At 40.1% G+C, this 18,072-nt stretch overlaps 17 non-coding genes across 17 annotated transcripts; 8 read left to right on the forward strand and 9 right to left on the reverse strand.

Moving 5' to 3' along the window:
• Positions 1–1,035: 1,035 nt before the first annotated feature.
• Positions 1,036–1,154, reverse strand: LOC146314672 (5S ribosomal RNA). The gene has a single exon (XR_014772002.1). It is a non-coding gene; the product is annotated as a 5S ribosomal RNA (ribosomal RNA).
• A 2,034-nt stretch (positions 1,155–3,188) lies between these two features.
• On the reverse strand, positions 3,189–3,307 carry LOC146314673 (5S ribosomal RNA). The gene has a single exon (XR_014772003.1). It is a non-coding gene; the product is annotated as a 5S ribosomal RNA (ribosomal RNA).
• Positions 3,308–3,990: 683 nt separating this feature from the next.
• trnad-guc (transfer RNA aspartic acid (anticodon GUC)) lies at positions 3,991–4,062 on the forward strand. The gene has a single exon. It is a non-coding gene; the product is annotated as a tRNA-Asp (tRNA).
• A 1,063-nt stretch (positions 4,063–5,125) lies between these two features.
• trnay-gua (transfer RNA tyrosine (anticodon GUA)) lies at positions 5,126–5,215 on the reverse strand. The gene is given in 2 exon segments: positions 5,126–5,161; positions 5,179–5,215. It is a non-coding gene; the product is annotated as a tRNA-Tyr (tRNA).
• A 469-nt stretch (positions 5,216–5,684) lies between these two features.
• trnad-guc (transfer RNA aspartic acid (anticodon GUC)) lies at positions 5,685–5,756 on the forward strand. Its single transcript has one exon. It is a non-coding gene; the product is annotated as a tRNA-Asp (tRNA).
• A 920-nt stretch (positions 5,757–6,676) lies between these two features.
• trnad-guc (transfer RNA aspartic acid (anticodon GUC)) lies at positions 6,677–6,748 on the forward strand. Its single transcript has one exon. It is a non-coding gene; the product is annotated as a tRNA-Asp (tRNA).
• A 556-nt stretch (positions 6,749–7,304) lies between these two features.
• On the reverse strand, positions 7,305–7,393 carry trnay-gua (transfer RNA tyrosine (anticodon GUA)). Its single transcript is given in 2 exon segments — positions 7,305–7,340; positions 7,357–7,393. It is a non-coding gene; the product is annotated as a tRNA-Tyr (tRNA).
• A 730-nt stretch (positions 7,394–8,123) lies between these two features.
• trnay-gua (transfer RNA tyrosine (anticodon GUA)) lies at positions 8,124–8,212 on the forward strand. Its single transcript is given in 2 exon segments — positions 8,124–8,160; positions 8,177–8,212. It is a non-coding gene; the product is annotated as a tRNA-Tyr (tRNA).
• Positions 8,213–9,486: 1,274 nt separating this feature from the next.
• On the reverse strand, positions 9,487–9,558 carry trnad-guc (transfer RNA aspartic acid (anticodon GUC)). Its single transcript has one exon. It is a non-coding gene; the product is annotated as a tRNA-Asp (tRNA).
• Positions 9,559–10,520: 962 nt separating this feature from the next.
• On the reverse strand, positions 10,521–10,609 carry trnay-gua (transfer RNA tyrosine (anticodon GUA)). The gene is given in 2 exon segments: positions 10,521–10,556; positions 10,573–10,609. It is a non-coding gene; the product is annotated as a tRNA-Tyr (tRNA).
• Positions 10,610–11,339: 730 nt separating this feature from the next.
• trnay-gua (transfer RNA tyrosine (anticodon GUA)) lies at positions 11,340–11,428 on the forward strand. Its single transcript is given in 2 exon segments — positions 11,340–11,376; positions 11,393–11,428. It is a non-coding gene; the product is annotated as a tRNA-Tyr (tRNA).
• A 594-nt stretch (positions 11,429–12,022) lies between these two features.
• trnad-guc (transfer RNA aspartic acid (anticodon GUC)) lies at positions 12,023–12,094 on the reverse strand. Its single transcript has one exon. It is a non-coding gene; the product is annotated as a tRNA-Asp (tRNA).
• Positions 12,095–13,227: 1,133 nt separating this feature from the next.
• On the reverse strand, positions 13,228–13,316 carry trnay-gua (transfer RNA tyrosine (anticodon GUA)). Its single transcript is given in 2 exon segments — positions 13,228–13,263; positions 13,280–13,316. It is a non-coding gene; the product is annotated as a tRNA-Tyr (tRNA).
• A 258-nt stretch (positions 13,317–13,574) lies between these two features.
• Positions 13,575–13,663, forward strand: trnay-gua (transfer RNA tyrosine (anticodon GUA)). Its single transcript is given in 2 exon segments — positions 13,575–13,611; positions 13,628–13,663. It is a non-coding gene; the product is annotated as a tRNA-Tyr (tRNA).
• Positions 13,664–14,271: 608 nt separating this feature from the next.
• LOC146314686 (5S ribosomal RNA) lies at positions 14,272–14,390 on the forward strand. The gene has a single exon (XR_014771975.1). It is a non-coding gene; the product is annotated as a 5S ribosomal RNA (ribosomal RNA).
• A 585-nt stretch (positions 14,391–14,975) lies between these two features.
• On the forward strand, positions 14,976–15,047 carry trnad-guc (transfer RNA aspartic acid (anticodon GUC)). The gene has a single exon. It is a non-coding gene; the product is annotated as a tRNA-Asp (tRNA).
• A 2,516-nt stretch (positions 15,048–17,563) lies between these two features.
• Positions 17,564–17,652, reverse strand: trnay-gua (transfer RNA tyrosine (anticodon GUA)). The gene is given in 2 exon segments: positions 17,564–17,599; positions 17,616–17,652. It is a non-coding gene; the product is annotated as a tRNA-Tyr (tRNA).
• Positions 17,653–18,072: the final 420 nt, after the last annotated feature.

Raw genomic sequence — 18,072 nt, forward strand, 5'->3', positions numbered from 1 at the left:
TACTAGTACAGTATTTGTACATGTTCATCATCACTGTCATGAATAGCTGTGTTAGATGTACACACGCTGTAGCAAAATATTCTGAACAAACTAAAGGACGCTACGTTTGGGCAAAGCGGGATTCGAAACGTCTCCATAACGAAAGTCTTCCTCACGTAACTGCAGCAGACAGTCGTTGGGAAAAAGCAGGAAACAGACCTTATCGAGTCTGTTGTTGTTGTTTGCTCTGTAGGTGCTGATAGGACGCCGCTGTGGATAAAATACTTTACAGCAGTGACTTTATCCTCTTAGCAAAGACATTACTGTTAAGGTTAGCTATTTTGCTGCAGTTTGGAATCAGAGGGGGGGAAAAAAGCACTGGACAGCGCCCGTGGTTCGATCCCGAGGAGGGATGGAGGACAGCGAAATCTGCAGGAGATTTGATGTACGAAGTAACCACTGAGCTACACCAGTGCGAAAGTCACACCAAAAAACTGTTTATATAGACACGAACCTGTGTGTTCTCCAACAGGAACGCGCACAGATCCATATACATTAATGTAACGTGGGATTCCAGAGCCCAAAGTGATGCCTTCACAGGGCTTGTTATGTCCAACCAACAATCCAATCCTCAACATTCAAATAATTAAAATTAAAAGCAGCAAAACTGTTTTTGTAAATGCTTTGGGTAAAAATGAACAAAAGCAATTACTTGACAATTCATTTTTGATTAATTGACAACTTGTCTCAGGCGTTCTTGTAGGTTGTATTATAATAATACATCATGTTTCATAAACAGTCATTATGTTTTGTAAGAAAAATCTTTATTTGTGAAGTAACTTGTTACTAAAGCTGTTAGATCAATGTAGTGGTGTCTTGAAAAAAAAACAATATCTCATTCTCAAAAGTAGTGGACACAGTGGACGTATATGGACACAGGAGGTCAAAGCTGTCAAAGGTCAAACAGTTTGTCCAACTAATTGCTCTGTTCTCCAGAGCTGTGCCTCCACTGAAGCAGCAGCAGCGCCCTCTGCTGTGTGTGCAGAGAAGCGAAAAAGCTTACAGCACCTGGTATTCCCAGGCGGTCTCCCATCCAAGTACTAACCAGGCCCGACCCTGCTTAGCTTCCGAGATCGGACGAGATCGGGCGTGTTCAGGGTGGTATGGCCGTAAGCGACAACAGCATCGACAAATACAGTATTTATACAAGTCCACCATCACGGTCAATCACAAAGTGGCTATGGAAAGACTCCGTGGATCTGCTGTGATGTGACGTCACTTTTTCCATGTGAAGGAAGGGGGATTAGCTCAAATGGTAGAGCGCTCGCTTAGCATGCGAGAAGTAGCGGGATCGATGCCCGCATCCTCCAAATTATTTGTTTCTCAACCTGTGACTAAGTGAGAGCAGCAGGACCACGTTTAAAATTGTGACATATCAGGACAAACCATTCACAGTAGATGGAGTTGCGTTTTGGGTATTGTATCCCTTGGTCATTAGATGTGAAACAGACATTAAAAAAAGGTAACTATTACATTACAGTTACAGAATGCAGATTATGCACATGCAGATTTTTTGCGGGATTACAATCTTGAATTGAAGAATGTAGTACTATGTGTGAGCCTCAAAACACCACTGTGGTGAAACCACAGCTAATCTTGTAGCTGTCATTTCATTTTAATGGCCTTTAGTGTAAAAATGCTCTCTATCATTGGGTGGAAATACCTCCATAAATTTATCTTTAAATCAGAAGAGAGGAACCAGATACTGGTCCAAATACTGGCAAATTTACTTCACTCAGCAGCCAAAGAATCTATTGAGTAGCTACTAAAATTTGAATGTTCACTAGCCATTTGGCTATAATAATAATCAAATGTTGATCTGCTTACACATGTTGTATTTTACACCTCTGTGAGACTGTTTGTTGGACAAACCCTTGATGGACATAAACGCTGGGAGAGGATGCACACAGGACACACAGTGGATGAGCTGAGGAGTATCTCACCAGTCAAGATGACTGATTCCCTTCATACAGATAATTGCTGAGATCTCACCACACTCCATTTTTAAAGGAAAAAATACACACACAGGTAGATGAATATTGGTTTTATTTAATGTAGGAAAAGACACTGAGTTTCAAAAGTTAAAGCTACAACAAGGAAATATCACATTGTGTTGAGTTTTGAAGCCCCTGTGGACAAAACAGTAGTGTTTCCACTGTGATAACCATAAAATATAAAGTAAAAAAATACATTTATTGAAGTAAAAATCTCCTTCTTCTTCATTTTAAGTGTATTGTATTGTACTACACACTATAACTTTGCCCGGAAAATTTTAAACAAAGGCTCGTGTCATCTGATTTCAAGAAGAATCTGACCTGGCAACAGACATTAAGAACTTATTTAAGTCATATAGAGGCATCAGTATTAAATTGATTGAAAGGTACAATTTTTTGAGTGGTTTTGTTGTTAAAGGGACAGTTCACCCCAAAAATCCATTTTCCCCTGGCCTGCACTGCTATTTATCCAGCTAGATTTTTTGAGGAGGTGTGAGTTGTAGAGTTTTGGAGATAACAGTCACAGAGATGTCTGACCTCTGTCCAATATAATGCATCAAAGTGGCACTATTAGTGTGATGATCAAAGCACCAAAAATACATTTGGAAATCCCAAAACTAGTGTCTCTTTCCAAGGATCATGACCCGATTACTCAAGATAAATCATCTTGTTGTGAGCAGTTTCATGTTGGAACTACTTTCTTTCTGTTAGAAATAAACAGTAGTTATTCTAAAGTAGTTCTGGTAAATTCTGCTGCAGGACGAAAGTGGTCCCTACATGAAGCTGCTCACAACAAGGTCTGGATTATTTTGAGCATGATATCTGGAAAGACACTGCAGTTCAAATGTATTTGTTAGACGCTTTGAGCATCACAGGACAAGTGCCTTCTAGCTCCATTATACCGGTGAGAAGGCAGAAATCTCTGCAATATCTGCAAAACTCTGCAACTCAAACCAAAACTGCCCCTTTCAGATTAATCAAATGCATTCTGTTTCTCGGGAATAATTAAAGCTCATTTTTTAGAAAAACTGCTAAATGGATTATATGGACACAGGAGGTCAAACAGTTTCTCCAACAAACTGTTCTGTTTTACAAACCTGTGTTGCCAGTGAAGCAGCAGCAGCGCCCTCTGCTGTGTGTGCAGAGAAGAGAAAAAGCTTACAGCACCTGGTATTCCCAGGCGGTCTCCCATCCAAGTACTAACCAGGCCCGACCCTGCTTAGCTTCCGAGATCGGACGAGATCGGGCGTGTTCAGGGTGGTATGGCCGTAAGCCATTGTCCTAGTAACAAATAGAGTTTAAATACATGTCCATCATCACTGTCATGAACATTTGCATACATTTGTGCTCAGTGAAATATTTGCATATGAGTACATATTCTAGGTAAGAAACAGTGATAATGTAATTGAGGTGTTTATGTGAGTCAGAATGAAAGACAGCAGAAAGTCAGACCAGAGGGAGAAAAAGTACTGGATGGCGCCCGTGGTTCAATCCCAGAGAGGGACGGAGAGCAGAGAATTCTTGAGAAGAATTGTTGTTCGAAGTAACCACTGAGCTACACCAGCACGACTGGTTTGATGAGAAACTGGCTTTATAAACATGAGCCTGTGAATTCTGCAGCGTCTACTCTGAGGCTTGTGCTCATGATACACCAGACAATTTTTCTTCTGTCATAAAGACACGTTTGTCATCCAGAAAATATTTGCTTTTGGAGTTCACATTCATAAAAGGTGGCACATGAGAATTATATGTTAAACTTGTAGGAAACAGTAACAGCACAACCGAATTGATGGATGTCTTTAAACTGTCCTCTCTCCTATCACAATGACGGGATGAAGAAAATGCTGAAATAAACCCACAGGTAAATACAAATAGAAAGAAATAATCAAGCACATGTTCACCATACACTGACAGCCCACTGATTTCCTGGTTTTGGTCACATGACTACTTATGTCCTTCCTCGTTAGTATAGTGGACAGTATCTCCGCCTGTCACGCGGAAGACCGGGGTTCGATTCCCCGACGGGGAGTTCAAAGTTTTATTTTTATTTTTATTTTTTCTATTACTGTTGTGTTTGATCCAATTTTTTGTTTACATTTCTGTTGCAAATGATGAGAGGGGGTCTAGTGTTACGCCAAAATTATACTATAACAGAATGAAAGACAGCAGGTCAGACCAGAGGGACAGAAAACACTGAAAAGCACCTGTTATTTTTCATCCTGTTTTTTTTCAACCAGCTGCACTGATGTAGTTCAGTGTTCAGACCTGTCATGAACATCCTGAGTGATCCGATCTGAAGTGTACAGTGGACATTTGTGACCAGACTACTTTGGGACGTGGCTTGCGCCGTATGTGATCACATTCTTTCAGGCGTGCATACAGACTGTGTCCTGCAAAACTGCATAAACACCAGCAACCCACTTATTTCCAGGTTTTGGTCACATGATCTTCTATATCTTTCATCTATATCTGTCACACAGAAGACCAGGGTGTGATTTCCCTGTGGGGAGTAAACATTTTCTACTGCAGTACTCAGTACTCAGTACAAGACTAAAAACACAAAGAGAGCAATAACATTTCTGTTTTAAAGATCTACTCTACCACTTATTCAAATGTTATTAAGGCTCTTAATCTAATGTTACATCATCATCCCAGTATGAAGGACTGAATGATTGAAACATTTTCTATTTATATGTGATAATGTTGCATATGTGACCTTCATGGTAAATCCTGTTTCTTTTTTAGTACAGCGTATTTAGACTTTTGAAAACATATGTTTATGTTCAACCTGTGATATGCAACATGTTAGCCCTGTATAGTAAGTAATTGAACTTTCTACATATCACAGAGTGGAAATAATGGACATATTTAAGAAATTATTGTATTGTATTATTATCATTAATGGTAGAGACACCAAACTATGTGTTGTAACACTGGAACCAACAGCTATCTCCGCTAACTTTGCACAGTCAAGATAACTCAGTCAAGCTACCTAACTGTATAAAAGTATAACGATAATGGTATTGCCTATTGGCTAATGGTATTGCAGCAGCTAACTAGCATTTTATTGTGTTCAAGAGAAAAAAGTTACCTCCTTCGAGCCGGATTTGAACCAGCGACCTAAGGATTTCCAGGTATGTGCACTCTACAGTCCTCCGCTCTACCAACTGAGCTATCGAAGGGGTTGGAGTTCTGTGAGGAACATATCAGCTGCCATATTGATATAAAAGAGCAGAGTAAACAGGTGTAGCTAGTTTCTTGTGATCCAACATGCACAGTAGCATCACCCTGACTGTGTTTGACCTGAATGGAGCAGAACATGAATTAGTATCATTGGTATCAGTTGTGTTACCTTTTAGAGCACACACCTAGACATAGTCTTCATCTTAAATGTAGGGCAGGCTGCTAGAAAAGTTATTTACTAATGGATCCTATCTTACATTAATAAAAATTGGCAATTGAGAATTACGAATATTAAATGTCACAATTAAATGCAACAGTAACAGACCAAGGAATAGGTAGAAATGATAAAAAAAGACAATTGCCATCTCACCTGACAGGAGGCACACACAAACAATAAATCAGATGCATAATCAAAACACCACCAGTGCACTGAATTCTGGGATGCGGTCACATAACCTGTCAGGCCACTCCTCGTTAGTATAGTGGACAGTATCTCCGCCTGTCACGCGGAAGACCGGGGTTCGATTCCCCGACAGGGAGGAATTTATACTTTTCTAGGGTTGTTTCCACTGTTTGGTAAGAGTGAAAACTCCAAAATAAATGTACATTGACAAACCAAGAATATCTTAGATATTTTAAGCTAAAAAATTGGATTACTGAAAATTTTACTTTACACTGCCCAGACCCCTTGAGGTCCTTTTGTTTTTAATATGCTGAAAAACTAGACTGGATATCTATTACATGCAAAACAAAACATCTCAACTGTGCATTTTTTAATATGCTGTAAAACTAAGATATCATTTGGGATGGCAGATTATATTCTCCTCCCTCATCTATAAGAAGCTCATTTTAAAGCACTGGAAAGAAGCAGAAGCGTCTACCCTACAGATCTGGAAAGATTTGATGAGATATTATTTGTCCATAGAAAAGACTTGAGGATAACAACAAAATAAAGCAATTCAATGAGGTTTGGGAACACATATATATTGCTTTATAAGATTTAAAACAAAAATTACTGGTGGTAGGGGATAGAGGAGGGGAACTCTGCTGAAGATCAAGGGCATAGAACTATTGTGAGTTGTGTGTTAATGTGTGTGTATGTGTGAGTGTGTTTGAATGTTGTGTGAGTTGGTTAATTGGAATGAGAGGAATGTGGATAGCATGTAGGAATGAATGTCTTGTGTCTTGTATTTTTTATGTCTTGTGTATCTTAATTGTATGGACAGAGTGATGTTTTATGTCGAATGATACCATTCAAGGACAGGACATGTTATGGTACATATTATGTGTTTAAAAGCGTTTTTAGTTTTGTTGTTGAAAGACTGTAAGTAAAACCTCATGGTGTACAGAATGAAATTCGATAAAGATAATTATACAAAAGAAAAATCAATCAGATGCGTAAGTAAAACACCAACAGTGCACTGAATTCTGGGATGCGGTCACATGACCCTTCAGGCCACTCCTCGTTAGTATAGTGGACAGTATCTCCGCCTGTCACGCGGAAGACCGGGGTTCGATTCCCCGACGGGGAGGAATTTATACTTTCCTAGGGTTGTTTCCACTTTTTGGTAAGAGTGAAAACACAAACAAAGTGACAAATTGACTTTAGAGGTTTGCTGCAGCTGCTCTCTGAGTCTGAGCCAACTCAACAATGTTATATCACTCCTTTAACACAAACAGTGATTTAGCCTGTCCAAAATCAGTGTCAGTTTCAGTGTATGCTATATTTTGAACATTTTCCCTGCTTTAGGTTGCGGTAGGACGGCTTTTATCAACGGCAGACTGAAGCTGCCATTGGTAAATGCCAAAACTGAGTTGAAAAAAAAAAAACATTCATTTTGCCTCGCAGGACACAGGAGCTGCTGGTCTACTGCTGCCTCGACCTGCAGCAAGTAACGTTAAATCAGACCCGAACAAACGGGTGAAAGGATACAAGTGAGGGGTAAGAGACATAGTATGTATGTTTTGTCATTCTAGCTAACAGCATGTAAGTGTAACGATAGTTCACTGGTGATGATGAGGTAACATTACCTCCGTCTCTGCAGCAGGAGCCAATGTTTTCGGTCAGAATATCTATAAGAAATCACCTCCTTCGAGCCGGATTTGAACCAGCGACCTAAGGATGTCTTTTGTTATCACTCTACAGTCCTCCGCTCTACCAACTGAGCTATCGAAGGGGCTGAAACACAATCTAGAACACAATATCACTACAATAGACCTTTTTCATAAACAATCAGATGCATAATTACACACCAACAGCACACTGAATTCTGGACAACAGCAAACTAAAGCTGCTGTTGGTAAATGCCAAAACTGTAAACCAAAGTCAAAAAGCAGCACAAAGAAACTCACAAACTAAAACTCTTACAACTCACGTGTCCTGTGAGGTAAGAAGACTGTTTCTGTCCATCGAGTTGACGGCGGCCCTGTTGGAAAACACTGCTTGATGACAACGTAAAGCAGTGAACATGTTCTAAATATACTGTACCCTTAAACCGATGTTGATTCTTTAAGTGATCCTTTATTTAGGTGCTACAATAAGTTTTACTGTTGCCCACCTCTACAGTGGTCCACAGCAGGACAGTCCTTAGCCTCTGTGTTTGGGGCTCCTGAGGCAGCTGTCAATCAAACGTGACGTGACAAACCCACTCAGTCTTGAGAAATGGTCTAAGCAGCAAAATGAGCTGTTTTTGGATCAGGTCTTCTAATAGATATGAGGTCAAACAGAGTCAGGGTGCTGCTATTGTGCATGTTGGCTCACTGGAAAAGCTCTGCTACACTAAATACAATGGAACTTCAACAAGTATAACTGGTAACACCTGTGTTACACTGCTATTTCACAGCAAATAGAGCTGCTATGAAAAAGGTCTATTGTAGTGATATTGTGTTCTACTTTCTGTTTCAGCCCCTTCGATAGCTCAGTTGGTAGAGCGGAGGACTGTAGAGTGATAACAAAAGACATCCTTAGGTCGCTGGTTCAAATCTGGCTCGAAGGAGGTGATTTCTTATAAATAATTTGATCGAAAACATTTGCTCCTGCTGCAGAGACGGAGGTAATGTTACCTCATCATCACCAGTTAACTATCATTACACTTACATACTGTTAACTAGAATGACAAAAGGTACATTCCAGGTCTCTTACCCCTCACTTACATCATTTCATGAAGAGATGTGAGTAGAGAGGACACAAGGAAATCTGTTTGAAGAGACATGAGATGTCCTTTCCTCTGAGCCCTCATGTGGAGTCTGTAGGACTCACAGGCTCATGCTTATAAAGCCAGTTTCTCAACAAACCTGCCGCACTGGTGTAGCTCAGTGGTTACTTCGAACAACAATTCTTCTGTCAAGAATTCTCTGCTCTCCATCCATCCCTGAGATCAAACCACGGGTGCTGTCCAGTGTTTTCTGTCCCCCTGATTTCAACCTGCCGCACAATAGCTAACTTTAAAATGAATGTCTTCTTTAGACCAGACCTTTTTCACAGCAGCCACATTGATCTGAAATAGCAGATTAAACACAGGTGTTGCCAGTCATACAAATTAAAGTCCTGTTTAGTGTAGAAAGTTTACAGTAAGCCAACCTGCTAACCTGCTCAACAGCAGCTCCCCGACTCTGTTTGACATGAATGGAACAGAAAATGAATTAGCACCATTGGTAACAACTGTGTTACCCTTTAGAGCAGACAACATCAGGCTTGATACAGTCTGTTTCCTGCTCAACTCCTCAAATATCTTAAATTTCATGGTTCTGTCCTTTCATCAAACCACAGCTGCTGTCAAATGTTTTCTGTCCCAACTTCTGGTCTCAACGTGCTGTTTTTCATTCTGTTAAAGACTCTTAATCAATCAATTTAATGGGCCTGATTAGTACTTGGATGGGAGACCGCCTGGGAATAACAAGCTTTTTCACTCCTCTGCACACACAGCAGAGGGCGCTGCTGCCGCTTCTTCACTGGAAAACACAGTTTTGTAAAACAGAGCAGCTTGTTGGAGAAATTGCTTGACCTTTGATTGATTTGACCGCCTCTGTACATGTACTTCATTTAGAGCCTTTTCGGCTACAGCTTGAACACAATCCATGATGTGTCTTCAGACCTCTGTGAAATAGAACATATTTGATTTATCTTAACAACAAAACCAGTCCAACTCACTGAAAATCTGAAAGAGTGGCCATGACAACATAAAACAAATCTTTAAGGCCAATATTTTGTCATTCTTTGTGACTTTACTCTTACCAAACAGTGGAAACAACCCTAGAAAAGAATAAATTCCTCCCCGTCGGGGAATCGAACCCCGGTCTTCCGCGTGACAGGCGGAGATACTGTCCACTATACTAACGAGGAGTGGCTTGATAAAGCATGTGACCATATCCCAGAATTCAGTGCGCAGTTGGTGTTTAATTGTGCATCTGATTTCTCTGCATCTCCTGTCAAGACAGACGGTGATTGTTATTTTGACCTTATCCTCATATCATCAGTTTGTTACTGTCGCAGTAAAGTACTGACCAGGCCCAACCCTGCTTACTGGAAACTATACAATAAATGGAACAGGACTGAAATTTGTATAATTGGCAACATCTGTGTTTAATCTGCTATTTCAGATCAATATGGCTGCTGTGAAAAAGGTCTGGTCTAAAGAAGACAGCTAGCTAGAAGTTAGCTATTTTGCGGCAGGTTGAAATCAGAGGGACAGAAAACACTGGACAGCGCCCGTGGTTTGATCCCAGGGAGGGATGGAGAGCAGAGAATTCTTGACAGAAGAATTGTTGTTCGAAGTAACCACTGAGCTACACCAGTGCAGCAGGTTTGTTGAGAAACTGGCTTTATAAGCATGAGCCTGTGTCCTACAGAGTCTACTCTGAGGCTTGTGCTCATGATATTCAAGCCATTTCTTCTTGTGTCACAGAGACACATTCGTCATCTAGAAAATATTCACTGTTGGAGTTCACATTCATAAAAGGTGTGAAAAAAAAACAGTCATCTCTCCTGTAACAAGGACAGAATTAAAGAAAGCTGGAATTAATTAACAAATAAATAAAATCAAACAACCGAGCGAGACCATTGAGGGATTTAAAAGTAAATAAAAGAATGTTAAAACTAATCCTAAAATGTATGGGCAACCTCTACTCACATCTCTCCATGAAAAGACATGAGTGAGGGGTAAGAGAGGTGGAATGTACCTTTTGTCTTTCTAGCTAACAGTATGTAAGTTTAATGATAGTTAACTGGTGATGATGAGGTAACATTACCTCCCTCTCTGCAGCAGGAGCCAATGTTTTCTGTCACATTAACCATAAGAAATCACCTCCTTCGAGCCAGATTTGAACCAGCGACCTAAGGATGTCTTTTGTTATCACTCTACAGTCCTCCGCTCTACCAACTGAGCTATCGAAGGGGCTGAAACACAATGTAGAACACAATATCACTACAATAGACCTTTTTCATAGCAGCTCTATTTGCTGTGAAATAGCAGTTTAACACAGGTGTTACCAGTTATACTTGTTGAAGTTCCATTGTATTTAGTGTAGCAGAGCCTTTCCAGTGAGCCAACATGCACAATAGCAGCATCCTGACTCTGTTTGACCTCATATCTATTAGAAGACCTGATCCAAAAACAGCTCATTTTGCTACTTAGACCATTTCTCAAGACTGAGTGGGTTTGTCAGGTCACGTTTGATTGACAGCTGCCTCAGGAGTCCCAAACACAGAAGCTAAGGACTGTCCTGCTGTGGACCACTGTAGAGGTGGGCAACAGTAAAACTTATTGTAGCACCTAAATAAAGGATCACCTAAAGAATCAACATCGGTTTAAGGGTACAGTATATTTAGAACATGTTCACTGCGTTACGTTGTCATCAGGCAGTGTTTTCCAACAGGGCCGCCGTCAACTCGATGGACAGAAACAGTCTTCTTACCTCACAGGACACGTGAGTTGTGGGAGTTTTAGTTTGTGAGTTTCTTTGTGCTGCTTTTTGACTTTGGTTTACAGTTTTGGCATTTACCAACAGCAGCTTTAGTTTGTTGTTGTCCAGAATTCAGTGTGCTGTTGGTGTGTAATTATGCATCTGATTGTTTATGAAAAAGGTCTATTGTAGTGATATTGTGTTCTACAACATGTTTCAGCCCCTTCGATAGCTCAGTTGGTAGAGCGGAGGACTGTAGAGTGATAACAAAGGACATCCTTAGGTCGCTGGTTCAAATCCGGCTCGAAGGAAGTGTTCTCTTATAGATAATCTGACCGAAAACATTGGCTCCTGCTGCAGAGACGGAGGTAATGTTACCTCATCATCACCAGTGAACTATTGGTACACTTACATGCTGTTAGCTAGAATGACAAAACATACATACCAGGTCTCTTACCCCTCACATGTATCCTTTCACCCGTTTGTTCGGGTCTGATTTCACATTACTTGCTGCAGGTCAAGGCAGCAGTAGACCAGCAGCTCCTCACTGTTTGTGTTAAAGGAGTGATATAACATTGTTGAGTTGGCTCAGACTCAGAGAGCAGCTGCAGCAGCACCCACATAGCAAATGACATGGATTTTTTATGATTGGTTTGTGGAATTAATTACATCATTTTACATCTCCAAGCACAAACACGTCTAATTCAAAGACAAGTGAGTGCCTTCAGGCCTCAAAGAAATAGAATATAATTGAGTTATCTTAACAAGAAAACCAGTCCAACTCACTGAAAATCTGAAAGAGTGGCCATGACAACATAAAACAAACCTTTAAAGTCAATTTGTCACTTTGTTTGTGACTTTACTCTTACCAAACAGTGGAAACAACCCTAGAAAAGTATAAATTCCTCCCCGTCGGGGAATCGAACCCCGGTCTTCCGCGTGACAGGCGGAGATACTGTCCACTATACTAACGAGGAGTGGCCTAAAGGGTCATGTGATCACATCCCAGAATTCAGTGCACTGTTGGTGTTTTACTTACACATCTGATTGATTTTTCTTTTGTATAATTATCTTTATCGAATTTCATTCTGTACACCATGAGGTTTTACTTACAGTCTTTCAACAACAAAACTAAAAACACTTTTAAACACATAATATGTACCATAACATGTCCTGTCCTTGAATGGCATCATTCGACATAAAACATCACTCCGTCCATACAATTAAGATACACAAGACATAAAATACAAGACACACGACATTCATTCCTACATGCTATCCACATTCCTCTCATTCCAATTAACCCACTCACACAACATTCAAACACACTCACGCATACACACACATTAACACACAACTCACAATAGTTCTATGCCCTTGATCTTCAGCAGAGTTCCCCTCCTCTATCCCCTGCCACCAGTTATTTTTGTTTTAAATCTTATAAAGCAATATATATGTGTTCCCAAACCTCATTGAATTGCTTTATTTTGTTGTTATCCTCAAGTCTTTTCTATGGACAAATAATATCTCATCAAATCTTTCCAGATCTGTAGAGTAGACGCTTCTGCTTCTTTCCAGTATTTTAAAATGAGCTTCTTATAGATGAGAGAGGAGAATATAATCTGCCATCCCAAAGGATATCTTAGTTTTTCAGCATATTAAAAAATGCACAGTTGAGATGTTTTGTTTTGCATGTAATAGATATCCAGTCCTGGATTTCTTTCCACACTCTCTTCACTTTTATACACCACCAGAAGGAATGCATAAAGGCAGCAGGAGCCAGTGTTGCGGTAAGTTGCGGTAAGATGGCCGTAATCAATGGCAGACTGAAGCTGCCAAAACTGAGATGAAAAAAACATTCATTCATTCAGGACACAGGAGCTGCTGGTTTACTGCTGCCTCGACCTGCAGCAAGTAAAGTTAAATCAGACCCGAACAAATGGGTGACAGGATACAAGTGAGGGGTAAGAGACATAGTATGTATGTTTTGTCATTCTAGCTAACAGCATGTAAGTGTAACGATAGTTCACTGGTAATGATGAGTTAACATTACCTCCGTCTCTGCAGCAGGAGCCAATGTTTTCTGTCACATTAACTATAAGAAATCACCTCCTTCGAGCCGGATTTGAACCAGCGACCTAAGGATGTCTTTTGTTATCACTCTACAGTCCTCCGCTCTACCAACTGAGCTATCGAAGGGGCTGAAACACAATCTAGAACACAATATCACTACAATAGATCTTTCTCTTATTTTGTGCTGTTGTTTGACTTTGATGTGACTTCAGTGTTTTAACATTCATTTGGGTCTGATTTAACATTACTTGCTGCATTTACCAACAGCAGCTTTAGTTTGCTGTTGTCCAGAATTCAGTGTGCTGTTGGTGTGTAATTATGCATCTGATTGTTTATGAAAAAGGTCTATTGTAGTGATATTGTGTTCTACATTGTGTTTCAGCCCCTTCGATAGCTCAGTTGGTAGAGCGGAGGACTGTAGAGTGATAACAAAAGACATCCTTAGGTCGCTGGTTCAAATCCGGCTCGAAGGAGGTGATTTCTTATAGATAATTTAATCGAAAATAGGGGCTCCTGCTGCAGAGACTGAGGTAATGTTACATCATCAGCACCAGTGAACTATCATTACACTTACATACTGTTAACTAGAATGACAAAACATTCATACCAGGTCTCTTACCCCTCACTTACGTCTTTTCATGGAGAGATACGAGGAAACCAAGAGAGTAGAGAGCACACAAGGACATCTGTTTGAGGAGACATGAGACGTCCTTTGTACAGTCATTGGAGTAAACTCTGCAGAATTCACAGGCTCACGTTTATAAAGCCTTTTTCTCATCACACCAGTCGTGCTGGTGTAGCTCAGTGGTTACTTCGAACAACAATTCTTCTCAAGAATTCTCTGCTCTCCGTCCCTCCCTGGGATCGAACCACGGGCGCCGTCCAGTACTTTTTCTCCCTCTGGTCTGACTTTCTGCTGTCTTTCATTCTGACTCATATCAACACCTCAATTACATTATCACTGTTTCTTACCTACAATATGTACTCATGTGCAAATATTTCACTGAGCACAAATGTATGCAAACGTTCATGACAGTGATGATGGACATTTATTTATAGTCTATTTGTTACTATGTTCATTGCTTACGGCCATACCACCCTGAACACGCCCGATCTCGTCCGATCTCGGAAGCTAAGCAGGGTTGGGCCTGGTTAGTACTTGGATGGGAGACCGCCTGGGAATACCAGGTGCTGTAAGCTTTTTCTATTCTCTGCACACACCGCAGAGGGCGCTGCTGCTGCTTCACTGGAAACACAGGTTTGTAAAACAGAGCAGCTTGTCGGAGAAATTGTTTGACCTTTGACAGCTTTCACCACCTGTGTCCATATACAGCAATGAGGCTTTTTCTGCTACAGTTTGAACAAATCTGTGATGTTTCTTCAGGCTTCTAAGAAACAGAACATATTTGATTTATCTGAACAACAAAACCAGTCCAACTCAATGAAAATCTGAAAGAGTGGCCATGACAACATAAAACAAACCTTTAAACCCAAAAAATTTTAATTATCTTTGCATCTTTACTCTTGCAAAACAGTGGAAACAACCATTAAAAGCAGTATTAATTACTCTCCATCGGGGATCAGAACCCTGGTCTTTTGCATAACAGGCGGAGATTATGTCCACTCTTTAAATTGTCATGTCTACGGTCACAAGGCCACAATACAAAAAAGCTGAAATAAATTAAATACTAACCCCTAAAAACAGAAATCAACAAAAGCATAACTGAGGTAACACCAACAGCCCACTGATTTTGTGCATGTGGTGAATCTTACGTCTTCATCACTTCCTCGTTAGTATAGTGGACAGTATCTCCGCCTGTCACGCGGAAGACCGGGGTTCGATTCCCCGACGGGGAGTAAATAACTTTTTCTTAAGTGGTTTCCTCTTTTCTGATAAGACTAGATAAACAAAGAGAGCAATGAAACGTTTCTGTTTCAACATTTAGTTGTCATTAGCACTAAGAAGCTGCGATTTCAGCTTTTTGGTTTTATTTAAATGTTATCGGGGCTTTTACATCTAATGTTACATCATTATCAAGGTATGAAGACGTGAAGGACTGAAAAAATGTATATACATATTTTATAATAATGCCTATGTTACCTTTGTGAGATGTCTTCTGTCTTCCAGAGTTGGTCAGCACGGTGGTAACAGCTGGTTTATTCCACACCTGCAACACAGTATAGGACATTAGAAAGGTTATCTATTGTGGACAAACAGAGCATGCACTGTCACGTGGCCTCCACTGCTCTTTTTAGTACAGCGTGTTACCACTTTTCAAAAGCTATATTATGTATAATACACAGCTGACACAGTGGTCGTATGATGCAGTAGATCCTAAACAATTTAGGCCATGCACCCCTTCCTATTTTTAGCAGCACATTCAGATGCTATAAAAACATATTGCAATAAAGGTAGACATGGATATGATCTGTCAAAGAACAAAAGGAATGACACAGACAGTAATAGTGAGAGAAAAAGAGATGCATGACCAGACCCAGAAACCTAGTAGTAATTACAGGGGATGTGCAAGAGCAAAAGCATAATAGCTGTTTTAATCATTTAATTTGGTATTCTTATATACACTTACTAGGTTATTGGGGATAAAAAAGTTTGGGAACCTCTGCCCTTTAGAAAGCTGGCGCACCCAACTTTGAGAAAAACTGGTAATGTGGATATAAAATTACGCAAATAAAAAAATAAATAAACGGAACACAAATGCTTCTTCTATAAAACAGTGGGGAAATACAGTACATATAAACAAAAACATATTTATACAGATTTCTCACACTGTACTGTTATGTTATTTTGTATTTTTCATTTTATAACAACTGTGATCTAACTATGTTACATTACAAAAAAGACTTTTAACTAACCACCATTGGAATCTGAACGGTCATCTGTTGTGGACAAACGGCGCATGCTCGAGCTTGAAAGATGGCGTCACCTGCCGTTAGCTAGCTCTAGCTAACGAGATTTAACTAGCCATAAAACACATTACAAACCAGTTGAAGACTTTAAAAACATGGCGAACTTAATTTGCGACAAATAATATAAAGACGAGTTAAGACAGCTGAACTTTTAGACACTTTATAAGTTAGTTAACTTCATTTTGTCCGCGGACAGTCGGTGACACGTTACCTTGTCGTGAGCGGTCAGTCTCGCGTTAGAATTACCCATACTCTTTCGCAATTACCACGTACCAATTTACATCGGTGACGGTCGGAGACCAACCCAACCCCAGGCCCGCGAAAACTCTCGCGAGAGTGATCAATATCTTTCCCTGGCCATAAACAAGTGTTTTCTGTCCATAAACTTTTTGCCTGCTTTTTTAAAAACCCCGCTGTCAGAGTTGGAAATGTTTGTTTGTTGTTCATATCATATTATATACCATAAAATGTTTGCTATCAATGGCTGACTATCGGTATAGTCATCAAGTCTGAATAAGCCCCATTAAATTTGCTTATTCAAATAAATATTTAGCTAAAAGGAGCCGAATCACAAAAAGTTAATGGGTTTCTGATATGTCATATTAATTTTGCTCAGCTTTTGTTGGTTATTGAGAATGTTTATCATCTGCTTATCAGGGGCATGGACGTTCGCGTCAGTAAGCTAATTAACTCAAAGGGGAAAAAAAGTCTTTATAACAGGATTACTTTACGGCCTGCAACATTTGAAAGAAATGCGACAGCTACTGTTAATATCCTGTACAAGACAAGAGACATGCGTGATAGCTTTCTAGGTCTGGGACAGTGACAAAAAAAAACTCGTACTCGCCGATTATGTCAATAAATTAGTAAATTAGTGTCGGTGAGAAATTACCAGATTAACAACACTCTGTATAGGAACACACTGAGCCAGAAATCCGCAGCAAGAGATGACGAGAAAGAGAGAAAGATGATCTTAAACATGGTCACGTTTACCGACTGGAATCCGCATCTCCTTCAACGTCCTCCTAGATTATGCCCAGAAGGGAACCCTTGATTTGATACACTCTCGCGAGATCACGGTTCATATTAGAGGGATTACTCTCGCGAGATTTTTTTGCGGGTCTGGGGTTCCCTTCGAGACACGACCGTCTGCCTCCCGTCGCAAATGTTGTCTTTTCAAAGTCTTACTGTAATTATTTCTAGAGATACCAAACAAACTGTATTTACATTATAACTAAACGTAACAATTTTGCTCCTAATTAATACAAGAACCAACAGCTAGCTCTGCCAACGTTGCACAGTCAAGGTAACTTAGTCAAGCCAGCGAAACAGTATACAAGTGGAAAGATAGCTTGCAAGGGCTGCTAAGCTAACGTTACCTTCGGTTCTGCAGCAGGAGGCGCTGGCGTTTTGTAGTGTTAAAGATAAAAAAAAAGAAAGTCACCTCCTTCGAGCCGGATTTGAACCAGCGACCTAAGGATGTCTGTTATTATCACTCTACAGTCCTCCGCTCTACCAACTGAGCTATCGAAGGGGATATAGATTCAATGGGGACACGATAGGGACACAAGAGACCATTTTCAAACGTTGTGCTAAAAGGAGGCGAATCAAAACAGAGCAGTTTGTTGGAAAAAGAACAGTTTGACCTTTGGCAGCTTTGACTGTGTTCACAGGGTCCATTTAGCGCTTCTTCTGAACGCTGGTGTCACTGGTCGACCATAGAACAAATCAAATTTTATAAAACTCTCAGAAGGCACAATTAATTCCACACAATAACAATGAAACACAAAGGTATTATTTTCCATTCTGTCATGAACATCTGTGTACATCAAATTTACTATATATGTAGAAGCTCTGAGAAGAAGCACCGATCACAGTCAGTCTATCTTTTGGTCATTGGATTTTCCTTTCAAAAACAGGTGTTGCAAAACAAAGAAACAAGCGGTTATTTGAT

The sequence above is a fragment of the Lutjanus erythropterus genome, chromosome 15 (assembly GCF_056507025.1).
Source record: "Lutjanus erythropterus isolate fLutEry1 chromosome 15, fLutEry1.hap2, whole genome shotgun sequence".
Taxonomy (NCBI): Eukaryota; Metazoa; Chordata; class Actinopteri; order Lutjaniformes; family Lutjanidae; genus Lutjanus; species Lutjanus erythropterus.